The 14,227-nt window shown below is 35.6% G+C and overlaps 1 protein-coding gene across 1 annotated transcript in view; it reads left to right on the top strand.

Annotated features, from left to right (window-relative positions):
* CNOT6L (CCR4-NOT transcription complex, subunit 6-like) overlaps window positions 1-14,227 on the top strand; it is a 101,772-nt gene that overhangs the window by 698 nt on the left and 86,847 nt on the right. The gene's annotated exons all lie outside the window — the stretch shown is intronic.

Raw genomic sequence — 14,227 nt, 5'->3', positions numbered from 1 at the left:
GGGTCGGAGGCGGGACTCGCCGATTGCCGTCGCCGTGGCCGCCTGCGCGTCTCCTGAGAGGCGAAGGCTTATTTTGGCGTTCCAACTGCAAGCCTTCGCCCGGCCGGCTGTGGGACCCCAGGGAAAGTGAATCAGAACAGTTGGGAATCCGCGGTGTCGTGTTCCCTTCTTTTCATCCCTCCCCTAAGGCTGTGTGGAGGGACTGAGTAAATATTTTGGATTTTTGTTGCAAATACTTTGCCGTTGGTAAGATTTTTTTTTTTTTTTTTAATTAGACAAACATTTTCTTGGAAGGGCTGAGGAAGAAAGGGAAACTGGTTTCCCTGGCCGGTGGTAGTGGTGGGATTGGATGGATTTTGTGCATTTGAAATTGTTTTATCCTGCCTCCTAGGGGGAGAGGCGTGTACGCGCCGCCGAGCTGAGGAGCTGGGTGAGGAAGAGGAAGTTACTGGAGCTGTCATCCTCCTTAACTCGGCCGGCTATTGAGCTTACACTGTTTAGGTGGATTGTGTTCAGGGAGTTTAGCTGAGCCGTTTGTACACATTGGAAGCACAGTGTTACATTTTACCATATTGCCTCTAGTTATCTTGTCAATCAAGATAGGCTCAACAAACACCTTTTCCTCAGTTTCCAAAAACTAGATGAAGCAGCCTCTGTTGTCTACTCAGCATGTGCTGCTGGAAAGCTATTCTGAGAATAGTCTAAGCAAAACTCAATTGTAAAGATAAACCTGCTGCCAGTAGGTGTACAGTACATTTCAGAACCAAATACAAATGGCATTTGGATAATTATTTGCTAATGTGCTTTTCTACTCCAGCCTTATTACATTTGTATGTAAGTGGATCATTTAGCTAGAACCCTACTATGGATAAAATCATAATGCAGATTCGATCCTTGTAGGTCGTACTCTTGTGTCACGGCCAGAGATTGCTCTTTGCACCTGGTCTCACAAAGAAATAGTGTATGTTGTTCACGGGGAAGTGGAGGGAAGAGAAGGAGGGGCGAAGAGCTGTTCTCTATTACCACTACTGGAAAAATAATTTAACATATGCAGTTAGTGGGAAAATGACTTGTTTTACAGACTTCCCAGTTAGCATCCCAGCTGTGTGATTTTTCTTAGCTGTTTGACCTTAGGCAACATATCTAGTATCTATAAACCAGAGTTTTATCAGTCACAGAGAGCTAATACCTTTATAGTAAGGTCGTTTTGAGAATAGAATGAGAAAACATATGTTTGGCATATAGTAGATGCTTAGTTAAATTTTAGTTCTGCCTCCTGCAGCCCTGACTATGGGCATTGAGCCTTTGCAAGCACAAATATGATTAATTATTTAGAGCAATATTATGTAACTATAACATAAAAAAGACAATGGAATATTTCAGAGCCCTTCAGTGTACAAAAGGTATATATATATAAACGACTTTAATGTGTATGAGAAGTCATTTTTCTAATAATAAAAATGGTCATTAAAATAGCCTAGTCATTTATAAAAATAGTTATACTTAATATTTTTTTCATATTTTCAAATAGACTCTCTCTCAGTTTCATTATTCTTTATGATTTTTGTTTTGTAGCCCTGGAAAAAAATTTGCAACCTCTATATAGCACATATATGTTTCAATACAGTTAAATATTAAAAAGGATCAAGGAACCAAAATTTATATAGATCCCCAAAGTTTAAATACTGCAAAAAATGCTAGCTCATGTTGACTGATTTTGATAAACAAAACCTCTTAGAATATTTCTCTGAACGTAAGGTAAAATCCTCTGTCAACTTAACTTTCAGTAACTTTCCATTTTTATTATTTTTTCTGGAGTAGGAAATGTGTTCTTAAGTTTTAACTGTGCTGTGTGGAAAAAATAATATCATGGAAAGGTATGAAATTTAAGGTAAAGATAACAGAAAAGTTAATATATTGATTTTTTTTTTTGTTTTGGGTAAAGACAGAACAAAGAGAATGTGGGAGTTTGGTTTAAATTTGTCATGGCCGTATTTACAAATGCCAGGTTTCCCAGTAGGACTTACGTAATTTATTTGTATCAATAAATGATAAGCTGTAAAAAATCTTATTTTCTAAGATTCAAACTAAAATTTCAACACATTCAGTATAACTTTTATGCATTTTTTTAATATAAAAATTTCTGTGAAGATAAGAGTCACAGGATGGGGGGGAAGCTCTCATCATTGAGGGGCTTGAATTTTTATAAATAACTAGGGGCAACTATTAGAATGCAAAATATGATTTTCTTAAAGTGTGTGTGGAGTGTGTATTTACATTGAACAGAATATTCTGCCATATGGTTATATTTAAAAGAATAATTCTTACCTTAAAACTATAAATGATACTTTTTAATACCTTAGAAACAATGAAATAGAAATGAATTTGCTCTTATTAGTATTTGATAAAGTAATTTTCATTGGACTTTATTAATTATTTTCAAAGACTTCATAATTTTTTTTTAAATTGGAAGAATTGGTGAGAACGTTTCTCTGTAGTAATCATGAAAACAGATGATATTGAACTGTAAAGATATTTGGATATGAAGTGGAAGTACTAAGGCTGTTTAAACTAAGGGAATTATGTTACAGCAAAATCAAGGTGGAAACTTGTTTAGATTTTAAAATTTAATGTTACTTAAATAGGTTTTTAAGCAATCTTTCCAAAATATCTGTTATTAATGTCTTTAATTAGGGAGAATTGGAGTACTTAGGAATTTCTGTGTGTATTACTTTGGGTAATGCTAATTAGAGTAATAAATACATTCCAAAATTTCAGAGAAGTTTACTTGCTTTCATGACAGTTCAGTGCAGATGTTTACTTGCTTTCATGACAGTTTACTTGCTTTCATGACAGTTTACTTGCTTTCATGACAGTTCCAGTGCAGGTGCTCCTGGTTAGCAGATTTCTTGTGGCTTTCCTCTATGTTGTAGTTTAGGAACTCATACAACTTACATCTTGTGACTCCACCATTTCTTAGGGCCTTGGAGTCCTCCTTATTACCTGAAGACCATTTCTTAAGAAACTCCAGACTTAAATGACAAACATTCCTCCAAATTTTATTAGCAAGATTTGTCACAGAGTCTTATTTGAATGCAAGGGGAGTGGGAAATGTCCCTGGCTGGTGGAAAGCTTGGCCATCTCTGCTACAAGGGGCATTTCATGGTGTTATTGTAGATGTTAGCATATATTTATGAAATTACATCCAAAAGGTGAATTATAATAGTTAAGAATTGCTTTCCATCTTATAAGAGTAACATTGTGTGGAGTGGAGAGTGGTGGGGAGAGGAGAAAGGAGAGAAGAGTCACAGGAGTGGGAGGGTGAAGCTCTCATCATTGAGGGGCTTAAATGACAAGTGAGTTTCTGTAGCTATTTAAAGATACACATTTTTCAGAGAGCATTACAGTTGGATCCTGTAACCTTTAGTGGGTCTCTCCTGTACTATCCAGTTATTGATTGTCATTGTGCTTTAATGAGTTCTGTCAATTTGAGTTATTTCTCTTTGTATTTTGAAATCAGTTCAGATCAATAGGACAAAACTCTGAATTTCAGTTTCTGGGTATAGTTTCATAGAAAACACATTTTTTGAATTTTCTTCCTCTGTTATTGGGATAGATGATGATTATTACTTTTACTTTGAGGGAAATCTCATTTAGGTGGACCTTACCATATTCTCTTGTTTGTTGCTGCAGTTTTTATAATTCTAAAGTTATTAAAGTTAATACATATGAGCCTTAACCCAGAAAGAACAATAAATTCATCAAGTAAACAAAAGAGGCTTAATTGTTAATTTGTGCTCATGCTTCATGATGAAAATACTACAACTTTCTTTTACTAACTGCACTGACACTGGGTCTCCAATACAGTAAATGGTATTTTATCACTGAACAACTTTAATTTTGATTGAATCACAATTTATTCTATCATTGCCCAGGGTTATTATAATGTGAAACCTCAGTTCTATGTCACCTTTACTTATTTTTTGTTCTAACAGTTTGGTTAGGGATCTTTGGGGAGATATATGTAATCTCTTCATTTCCCAAAAGGAAGATTTTGGAGTAGTCTGGTTAACTTCTCCATGGTAAATACTTCTCTAATATCTTGCATCTTGAAAATTGAAAACCTAATCTGAGGACCCACTCTGTACCCATTATTGTACCCAGTTCTAAAGAGAAGTATGAAAGATGTAGAAGAGACTCTTGCAAGGCTTATAGTTTGTGAGTAAGGGAGATAAAGCATATAATTTAGTTATTTCAAAACAAACGAACTAGTACAAGTCAATGTGATATAAACTATAGACATTCTGAGACATAAAATGGAATGTCAGTTGGGTCAGGAATTACTTAAACACTTGCTTTCTTTTGGGCACCTTTTATGAGGTATAATTTGGATAGCTTAGAAGTAATGCATTTAAAGTGTACAACTCAACAGTTTTTAGTGTATTCACAATTGTGCAACCATCACTATAGTTACTTCTAGAACATTTTCATTACCTAAAATATAAATCCTGTATCTTTCAAGAGTCACCGTTCATTCTCTTATGCCCCTAGTTCTGGGCAATTACTGCTTCCTTTCTCTGTAGATTTGGTCAGTTTTTGGACACTTTGTACAAATGCAATCTTAACATATGGTCTTCTATGATAAGCATCTTTCACTTACCATGTTTTCATGGTTGATCCGTATCATAGCAAGTACTTTATTCTTGTAGTAGGTGAATAGTATGTCAGCGTAAGAATACACCACATTTATCTATTCATGAGCTGATGGACATTCACTTTTTGGCTATTATAAATCATGCCTCTGTGAGCATTCATGTACAAGTTCTTAGTATGTATGTATGTTTTGAATTCTTTTGGATATGTACCTGAGAGTGGAATTGCTGAAACATATACCACTTTGTGTTTAAACTTTGGAGGAACTTGTAGACAGTTTTCCAAAGCAGTCGTAGTATTTTACATTTCCACCAGCAGTGTATGAGAGCTCTAATTTATCCACTTTGTGCCAACAATTGTTATTATCTCCTTTTTTCATCATAGCTCTCCTATCGGGTGTGATTTGATCCTGGTTTTGATTTGCATTTCCCTGATGGCTAATGATGCTTTTTATGTGCTATTGGCCGTTTGTATATCCTCTTTGGAGAGAAGTGTGTGAAAAGACCCAAATTCTTTGCCCATTTTTATAACGAGTTTTTTTTTCTAAATTACTGAGTTGTAAGAGTCTTTTATATACTCTAGATGTGTCCCTTATATATGATTTGCAAGTATTTTCCTCCATTTTCATTTTCCTGATAGTGTCATTTGAGGCACAAACGTTTTCAGCTTGATGAAGTGAAATTATTGTTGTTATTTTGCTGAGCTTTTCGTGTCATATCTAAGAAGTCATTGCCTAATCTAAGGCCACAGAGATTTACTTCTGTGTTTTGTCCTGAGAGTTTTATAGTCTTAACTCTTACATTTAGATCTTTGATCCATTTTGAGTTAATTTCTGTACATGATCTGTTATAGAGGTCTAATATTTCTTTGCATGTGGATACTCAGTTGCCCCAGTACCATTTATTGAAAACATTATTCTTTCTCCATTGAATTGTGTCATCACCCCTGTCCAAAATTAACTGTGTGAGAGTTTATTTCTGGACTTTTAATTCTATTTCATTGATTTATATGTTTATCCTTACACTAATATGGTCTTGACTACTGTAGCTTTGTAATTGAGAGGTCTGAGTCCTCAAACCTCTCAAACTTTTTCCTTTTTTTCTTTTTCAAGATTGTTTTGGCTATTTGAACCTCTTGTATTTCCATATCAATTATAGGATCAGCTTGTCAGTTTCTGCAAAGAAGTCAGCTGGAATTTTGATGGGGATTGTGTTAAATCTGTGCATCAATTTTGGGACCACTGCCATCTCAATGTTAGGGCTTCCTGTCCATGAACATGGGATGTTTTTCTATTTATTTAGATCTTCTTTGTCAACAGTGTTTCATAGTTTTCAGAATATAAGTTTCATACTTCTGTCACTGCATTTCTTCCCAAATGTTTTATTCTTCCAGATATTGTAAATGGAATTAAAAAAATTGGGGGATTTTTTGCATGGCAAGTGTGTAAAAATACACTTGATTTATGTTTGTTGATCTCATATCCTGCAACCTTGCTGAATTTCTTTGTTCCAATAGTTTTTTTTTTTTTTTTTTTTTTTGAGACGGAGTCTCACTCTGTCACCCAGGCTGGAGTGCAATGGCATGTTCTTGGCTCACTACAACCTCTGCCTCCCGGGTTCAAGTGATTCTCCTGCCTCAGCCTCCCAAGCAGCTAGGATTACAGGCGCCCACCACCATGCCTGGCTAATTTTTGTATTTTTAGTAGAGATGGGGTTTCACTGTCTTGGCCAGGCTGGTCTTGAACTGCTGACCTCGTGATCCACCAGCCTCGGCCTCCTAAAGTGCTGGGATTACAGGTGTGAGCCAATGCACCTGGCCAGTTTTAATAGTTTTTAAGTGGATTCCGTATGATTTTCTATATACGAATATCATGTCACCTGCAAACAAATGATGTTTCAATTCTGCTTTTCCAATATGGATGCATTTTAGTTTATTTTCTTGCTTAATTGCCCTGGATAGAACCTGCAGAACATAATTGAAAAGAAACATCAAGAGAAGTCACTTGACTTGTAGCAAATCCTTGTCTTGCTCCCAATCTTAGGGGGAAAACATTCCATCTTCTTAAGTATGATGTTAACTGTGATTTTTTATTTTTTTTTTTAAACTGCTCCTTGTGGAGAAGGGTTAGCCCATAGGCAGGCAGTGTGCAGAAAGTAGTGAACTATACATTTTTCATGAATAGCCTTTATCAGGTTGAGAAAGTTCATTTACTAGATTGTTGAGTGTTTGTTTGTGTGCGTGTGTTTGTTTGTGAGAGAGTGTTAGGATTGAGTTTTGAGGGAAGTGTGAAATGTGGATTAGAAAAGTAAAGATGTTATGTCAGGTAATAAGGGGCAGATAATAATGTTTAACTTGCTGGAGGAAGAGGGGCTAGCTTTTCCTCCATTTCCCTGTCCCTTTCTGCCCCATTCCTTTCTTGTTTTTTGTTTTTTTTTTCCCTTTTTTTTTTTTTTTTTTTAGACAGAGTCTTGCTCTGTCGCCCAGGCTGGAGTGTGCAGTGGCCTGATCTCAGCTCACTGCAACCTCTGCCTCCCAGGTTCAAGTGATTCTCCTGCCTCAGTCTCCTGAGAAGCTGGGATTACAGGCACCCACCACCACACCCAGCTAACTTTTGTATTTTTAGTAGAGACAGGGTTTCACTATGTTGGCCAGGCTGGTCTCGAACTCCTGACCTTGTGATCTGCCCGCCTCAGCCTCCCAAAGTGCTGGGATTACAGGCGTGAGCCACCGCGCCTGGCCCGTTCTTGATCTTTAATCATCTTCCCATCAGTACACATGCACATTTGGAGATGACTTGATCTTTTACTGATCTGAATAATTAAGATTTTTTGAGCAGTGGAAAGTATCGTTTCTTTTGAAAAATACTAAAAAGCGTGTGGAGAATTTCTTACTGAGTAGCTTGATAGCTATGTTTGGAGGGCATCAGAGGAGTTACTAAATCATAAATGAAGTGCCAGCCATGGACTTAAAAAGAAGTGAACACAATGGAATACTTCAGCCATAAAGAATGAAATCCATCTTCAAAAAGAATGAAATCCTGTCATTCTTGGCAACTTGGATGGAACCAAAGGACACTGTGTTAAGTGGAATAAGCCAGGAACAGAAAGGTAAAAACACCACATATTCTCACTTCTAGGTGGAAGCCAAGAAAAGTCGATCTCATAGAAGTAAAAAGTAGAAAAGAGGATTCTAGAGGCTGGGAAGGGTAGGGGGAAGAGGGCTAGAGAGAGAGATTGTTAAAGGGCACAAAGTAAGTTCTGGTGTTCTGTAGCACTGTAGGATGACTATAGTTAACAATATTATTATGTAGGTTCAAATAGCTAGAAGGAAAATATTGAATGTTCCAAATGCAAAGAAATGATAAGTGTTTGAGATAATGGGTATGCTAATTGCCTTGATCTGATTGCTACACATTGTATGTATGGAAACATCACTGTGTACCCCATACATATATACAATAAAATGCCAATTAAAAAAATTTAAAAAGTAAGCAAACATTTGCCATATTGGGGGTATGGTTAATAAAAAATTTTATGTTTAGTTTAATGTACTTTGAATCTAGCTGTCTGCTGACATTCTCCCACCCTAAACATTTCAGCATCAGTGGCTTTGTTTTTATAAGTTTTCTTTATAATTTTCTAATTTAACAAATTTCATAGGAAACTTTGCTTAGTAAGGTAAAGTTGTGTTTCCCTTTGATGTGGTGATTACCCTTTGTTTACTTTTTGAAATTTTAGTTGTGTTCCCATGCAGCCATTTTCTGATTAGATAAATATTTTTTAAAAATTTTATTTTTGTCTTTCATGTATAGCTCTCAGAAGTTAACTTTGAGCTTAACTAAGAATATTCCTGTTAACAGGTGAAATTGGAAAGTGGTAATAGAATTTTTGTTTTGTATTTTTTTTGTAGCAGGATTATTTTCATTAATTCTTTTTAGTCCGCTTTAAAATTTTGGTACAGATAAAATTTATAATTATTTTTAAAGAAATAAGTAGTTTGTTTTGCTCTATGAGTAACTCATTATTTGTACTGAATAGATGCCTGGTAATTTGGGGCTTTCAAATATTGTTTTCATTTATTAACAATTGAAATTGGTGACACAAAATAGAGATTAAAACACTTTATGTTCCTTATAGTCATCTTTTGCAGAGAGAACCTCCCTCTCTAATCTTAAAGTTTAAACTCTATTTTTCTCTTTCCCATATTACTTAAATAGATTTCCTAAATGAGTAACATAAATTAGAGTTATATAATACCAGCTACAAATACTGCTAAAAGAATAGAACTAAATTTAGTATATCCCAACCTTAATGTCTCTCTATACAAAGACTTTGTTGGAATCTCATATCCATTGCTTTCTGATCATAATGTTTATTATATTTAACAAAGCAAAACCCAGAAATTACTTACAAGGTGTGTACTTCTGTAGGTTCATATTTAGTACAGTCTTCTGTAATATCTACATATAATTTTGTGGAACAACATAATGTGAGTTATATACAGAATGGTAGCCTGAAACACTGTGAGAATTTGAATCACCAAAAGTATAACCTGTTAATTAATATTTATTAAGCTTCTATTTGTTATAGACTATTGTATTCAGGGTTCTGGGGAATAAAAAGAAATGTAGAATAATCTTTCTACCAGGGAATGAAACTAATATTTATTTGACTACTGAGTACCAAGGAATGTGAAAAGCCACTCCCCTTCTTCCCTTTAAATGTGTAATCTAAATTATTCTTCTTGAAAATCCTATGAGAGAGGCAATATGATTCTCATTCTAAAGCTGGTTAAGAAAGTGAGCCTTGGATCCTCCACTTTCTAGCTCTACAGAAACTCATTTAACCTCTCCATGCTTCAGTTTTCTCATCTGTCATAGGGGGATAATATTCCTTATCTTATAGAGTTTTATGAGGATTAAATGATGTACTATAAAGTATTTAGGACACTACCTGGCACATCTGTAGTAAAAAACCAAACTAAAAATCGATACACGTACACTATTACTGTTTCCTATTAGGAAAGAAGTTAATTAACATGCCCAAGATTACAACCAGATCTATTTGAATTTAAAACACTCTTATAGTATAATGCTTACACTTATAGGACGTTTAAGTCTGGATCTAGTAAACAAGTGAAGGCAGAATATGCTAAGTGACTAATATTAAGTGCTGTGACATACAGAGTACATATGGATTTTAAACTACAGGGATAAGTAAGAGAGGAGATAAATGTTGCTCTTGCCTTTATGATGAGAAGAAAGGCAAAGAAAAAATTAATAGACTACTGCAGTATTTTCCTTGCTAGTCTACAACTTCCATTATATCTCATTTAACATCTTTTCCTTTATATACATTGTCACCAGGGAAATCCTTGTAAAATTCATCCCACATTGCTTAAATTCTCTACTTATAATCCTTTACTAATAGTAGTTACTGTTTTCTGGTTACCTACTACGGGGCTAGGATAGGAGACAACAAGCTTCTCTTCTTTTCTCTTTTCTCTTCTCTTTCCTTCCTTTTTTTTTTTTTTTTAAATGGCAGAGTCCCACTCTCACCTAGGCTGGGGTGCAGTGGCATGATCTCAGCTCACTGCAACCTCTGCCTCCCAGGTTCAAGCAATTCTCCTGCCTCAGCCTCCCGAGTAGCTGGGGTTACAGGCTCACACCACCAAACCCACCTAATTTTTGTATTTTTGGTGGAGATGGGATTTCACCATGTTGGCCAGGCTGGTCTCGAACTCCTGACCTCAAATGATCCCGCCTCAGCCTCCCAAAGTTTTGGGATTACAGACATGAGCCACCACACCAGGCCTAGCAAGCTTTTTTCTGTGAAGGGACAGATGTAAATATTTTGGCTTTTTGGGTCATGTAAGATCTCTGTTGCATATTCTTTTTTGCTATAATTTTTTGTTTTTTAACAATCCTTTAATTTTGTTGTTGTAATTCTTTTTTCACAATCCTTTAAGAATGTAAAAGCCATTCTTGGCTGCCAAATCAGTCTGGATGCAGTTTGTTGACTGACCCCTATGCAAGGAGATTTACGTGAACTCATTTCTTCTTGTAACAATTCTGGTAAAGTTGATATTATTAATTTCTACTTTACAGTTGAGGAAACTGAAGTTTAGAGAGGCAGATTTGACAAAGGTCAAGTAAGTGATAGATTGAGGCCATTGGAATACCTAAACTTGTGTACTTTCTAGGATATCTTGCTGCTTCCTGTTACTTTTAAATAAGATGCAAATTTCTTAGCATTATATGTAAGGGCCATGATGATCTTGTCTTTGCTTACTTTTCTAGTTTTTGTATTTGTTACTCCTCTCTCTCACATATTCCCTAGCCTAGCTGTAGTGAGTGACTTACAGCCTGGTCTGTGCTTTATATATGCCTACAATACCTTATAAACTTTATCACCTCGTTGATTTCTTTAATAATCTACCTCTGGTACTCTCTACTCTGGGAAACCTTACTTGGTACTTCCATTCCTGCTTTATGAACTTTTTCTATGCTCCTCTAGCATTCTGTGCATTCTTCATTGATAACACTTACTATATTGCCTTGTGTTTGACGTGGGTTTATGTCTCTGTTTTGCATTAGACTGTGAGTTTTTTTTTTTAAGAGATGGAGATCTTGCTATGTTGCCCAGGCTAGCCTTGCATTCCTGAGCTCAACAGATCCTCCCCCTGTAGCCTTAGATTGTAGGATTTTTTTTTTTTTTTTTTTTGAGATGGAGTCTTGCTGTGTCGCCATGCTGGAGTGCAGTGGCGTGATCTCAGCTCACTGCAACCTCTGACTCCCTGGTTCAAGCAATTCTTTTGCCTCAGCCTCCCGAGTAGCTGGGATTGCAGGCATGCACCACCACGCCCACTTAACCGAGGTAGGTGGATCACCAGGTCAGGAAATGGAGACCATCCTGGCCAACATGGTGAAATCCTGTCTCTACTAAAAATACAAAAGATTGTGAGATTTTTTAAGGGCACAGATGATATATGCCTCACCTTTGTAGTTCAAGTGTTTGATACATAGTAGAGCTTAATACAGAGTTTGGCATATAGTAGGGAATTGGAAAATGTTTATTAAATGAATGAGTAATTAAATGGCATTACAGACGTGGAAATCATATCAACAGATCTATAGTTCCAGAAAAATGAGTCCAGGTTCAAGGGTGGTGGTGAGTGGGAAAGTAAGTAAATTTCTGGTTAACTTCTAGGGCTTGAGTGGGAACATGAGGTTAATAAGGCAAATTGGAGCATGATCATGGAGGGGCTTGAATATCTTGGTAAGGAATTTTAATTTTGTTCTGGAGTCATTGATACAAAGATTTCAACTCTAGAGTGCAGGTGGTTTTAAAATCCATAACCTGGGTTCTCTTAATGCACAAATTGTATGTTGTAATACTGTTTTAGATATTTTGTAGAACATTCATTACCTATGCAATTGTTTTGATTAATAGATACTGCAAGATGTAGCTCTAGAATATCATAATTATCAGTACTACTGTTAAGGACATTGGGAGCCATGGAATGATTTTGAGCAGGTTGGTGGCAGTTTGAAATTAATTTTTTTTTTTTTTTGAGACAGAGTTTTGCTCTTGTTGCCTAGGCTGGAGTGCAATGGCATGCAACCTCCGCCTTCCGGGTTCAAGTGATTCTCCTGCCTCAGCCTTCCAAGTACCTGGGATTACAGGCGTGCACCACCATGCCCGGCTAATTTTGTGTTTTTAGTAGAGATGGGGATTATCCATGTTGGTCAGGCTGATCTCGAACTCCAGACCTCAGTTGATCCGCCTGCCTTGGCCTCCCAAAGTGCTGGGATTATAGGCGTGAGCCACTGTGCCCGACCTGAAGTTAATTTTTTAAAAAGATTAATCTAATTGAGGTATTCACAATCAGCTGAGGAGATGGGACTGGAAAGAAGGAGGCCTTTTTAAAAAAAGTTAAAATATAAAGTGATAAGAAATAGATCTACTTAATGAATGACTATGAGGAAGTCAGAGATGAAGAAGAAAAACTGAAGAGGCAGGTCAAGGAAGAAAATTGTGTATTTTGTGTTAAATAGATTGCTGTGAATTCTGTTGAAGTGATTTCTATTGTTGCGTGAATTTGGGCTCTGCTTACTTTATGCTTGAATTATTAGAATATCCTCATGATTGGTTTCCCTTCCTGCCACTAATTCATGGATTCTTAATCTTTGGTGCTGTGGACCTTTTTTCAGTCTGGAGAAGGCAGTGAATCCATTGTAGAATAACAATTTTAAATGAGTGAAATAAAGTAAATAGGACTTAAAAGGAACTTGTTATATTGAAATGCCAAAATATGATATAGTAATATATATGCTTCTCTATTAATACTGTTAAGTAACATCTTGCAGTGAGTCTAATAACTACCATAATTTTGGAGTACTGGTACATACAGATATTTTGAGATTTCTGTAACAACTATAATATGAAATGAAAATGTACTTCTGTTAATGACAAAAATCACAGGTACTGCTAATACTATTATGGTAGATTATTTAGGTTTGTATGAAAATTTTAGAGATTAGTGAAAATGGCGATGTAATTTTTTTCTATATAAATTCACAAGTTTCCTGAGATTTATGGAACCCAGGTTTATTATCTTTGCTTGTATTGTCTCCTGTTTTACCCTCTTCTATGTATTTTTGTCATAGTAATGTACTTTTCTTTGCAAATGGTAGTATTTTTATTGCATCATGTCTGTTTTGGGAAGTAATATGTGTTCTTTGAAAAAAAATTCAAATGATAATAAAACGCATAATTTTCTGGTTATCCTGCTTCATGGCGATCAAGCTTGTTAGTAGTATAATATATACAGTAGTCTATTGGTATAGAGAGGATTGGTTCCATGACCCTTGTGTATGCCTAAATCCATGCATACATATTCAGGTCCTGCCATGTGTATGAAAAATTGGCCCTCTGTCTACATGGGTTTCTCATCTCACGAGTGCTATATTTTCCATCTGTGTTTGGTTAAAAAAAAATCCTCACATGAGTGAACCTGTGCAGTTCAAACCCATGTTGTTCAAGGCTAAGCAGTAGTACTGTTATCTGTTTCTAGTCAATGTATACTTACATAACTACAAAAACATAACTGAAATAGATTCATATTGTATATACTGTTTTTAATTTGCTTTTTTATTTGAAAATATGATCTTTTTCATTAATAAATACACCTCATGCTTTAGAAAATTGGATAAAAATTGAGATATGTATTATATAACACAAACATTCACCATTTTGAAGTGTATATTTCAGTGGTTTTAGTACATTCACTGTGTTGCAAACCACCACTACTGGCAAATTCCAGATCGTTTCCATCACCCGCAAAAGAAACCTCATATTTAATATCAGTTAGTTCCAGTTCCCCCATCCATTGACAATTTCTACTCTACTTTCTGTCTCTATGGATTTGCTTCTTCTAGGCATTTAATATAAGTAGAATCATATAATATGTGACCGTGTCTGCTTTTTTCACTTAGCATAATATTTTCAAAATTAATTCATGTTGTAGCATGTAACAGTTTTTCATTCCTTTTTTTTTTCTTTTTTTTTTTTTT

This window comes from Colobus angolensis, unplaced genomic scaffold (genome assembly GCF_000951035.1).
Source record: "Colobus angolensis palliatus isolate OR3802 unplaced genomic scaffold, Cang.pa_1.0 Scaffold70, whole genome shotgun sequence".
NCBI classification, from domain to species: domain Eukaryota; kingdom Metazoa; phylum Chordata; class Mammalia; order Primates; family Cercopithecidae; genus Colobus; species Colobus angolensis.
Note: the sequence above shows the minus strand (reverse complement) of the source record. Positions and strands in the feature narration are given on the sequence as shown.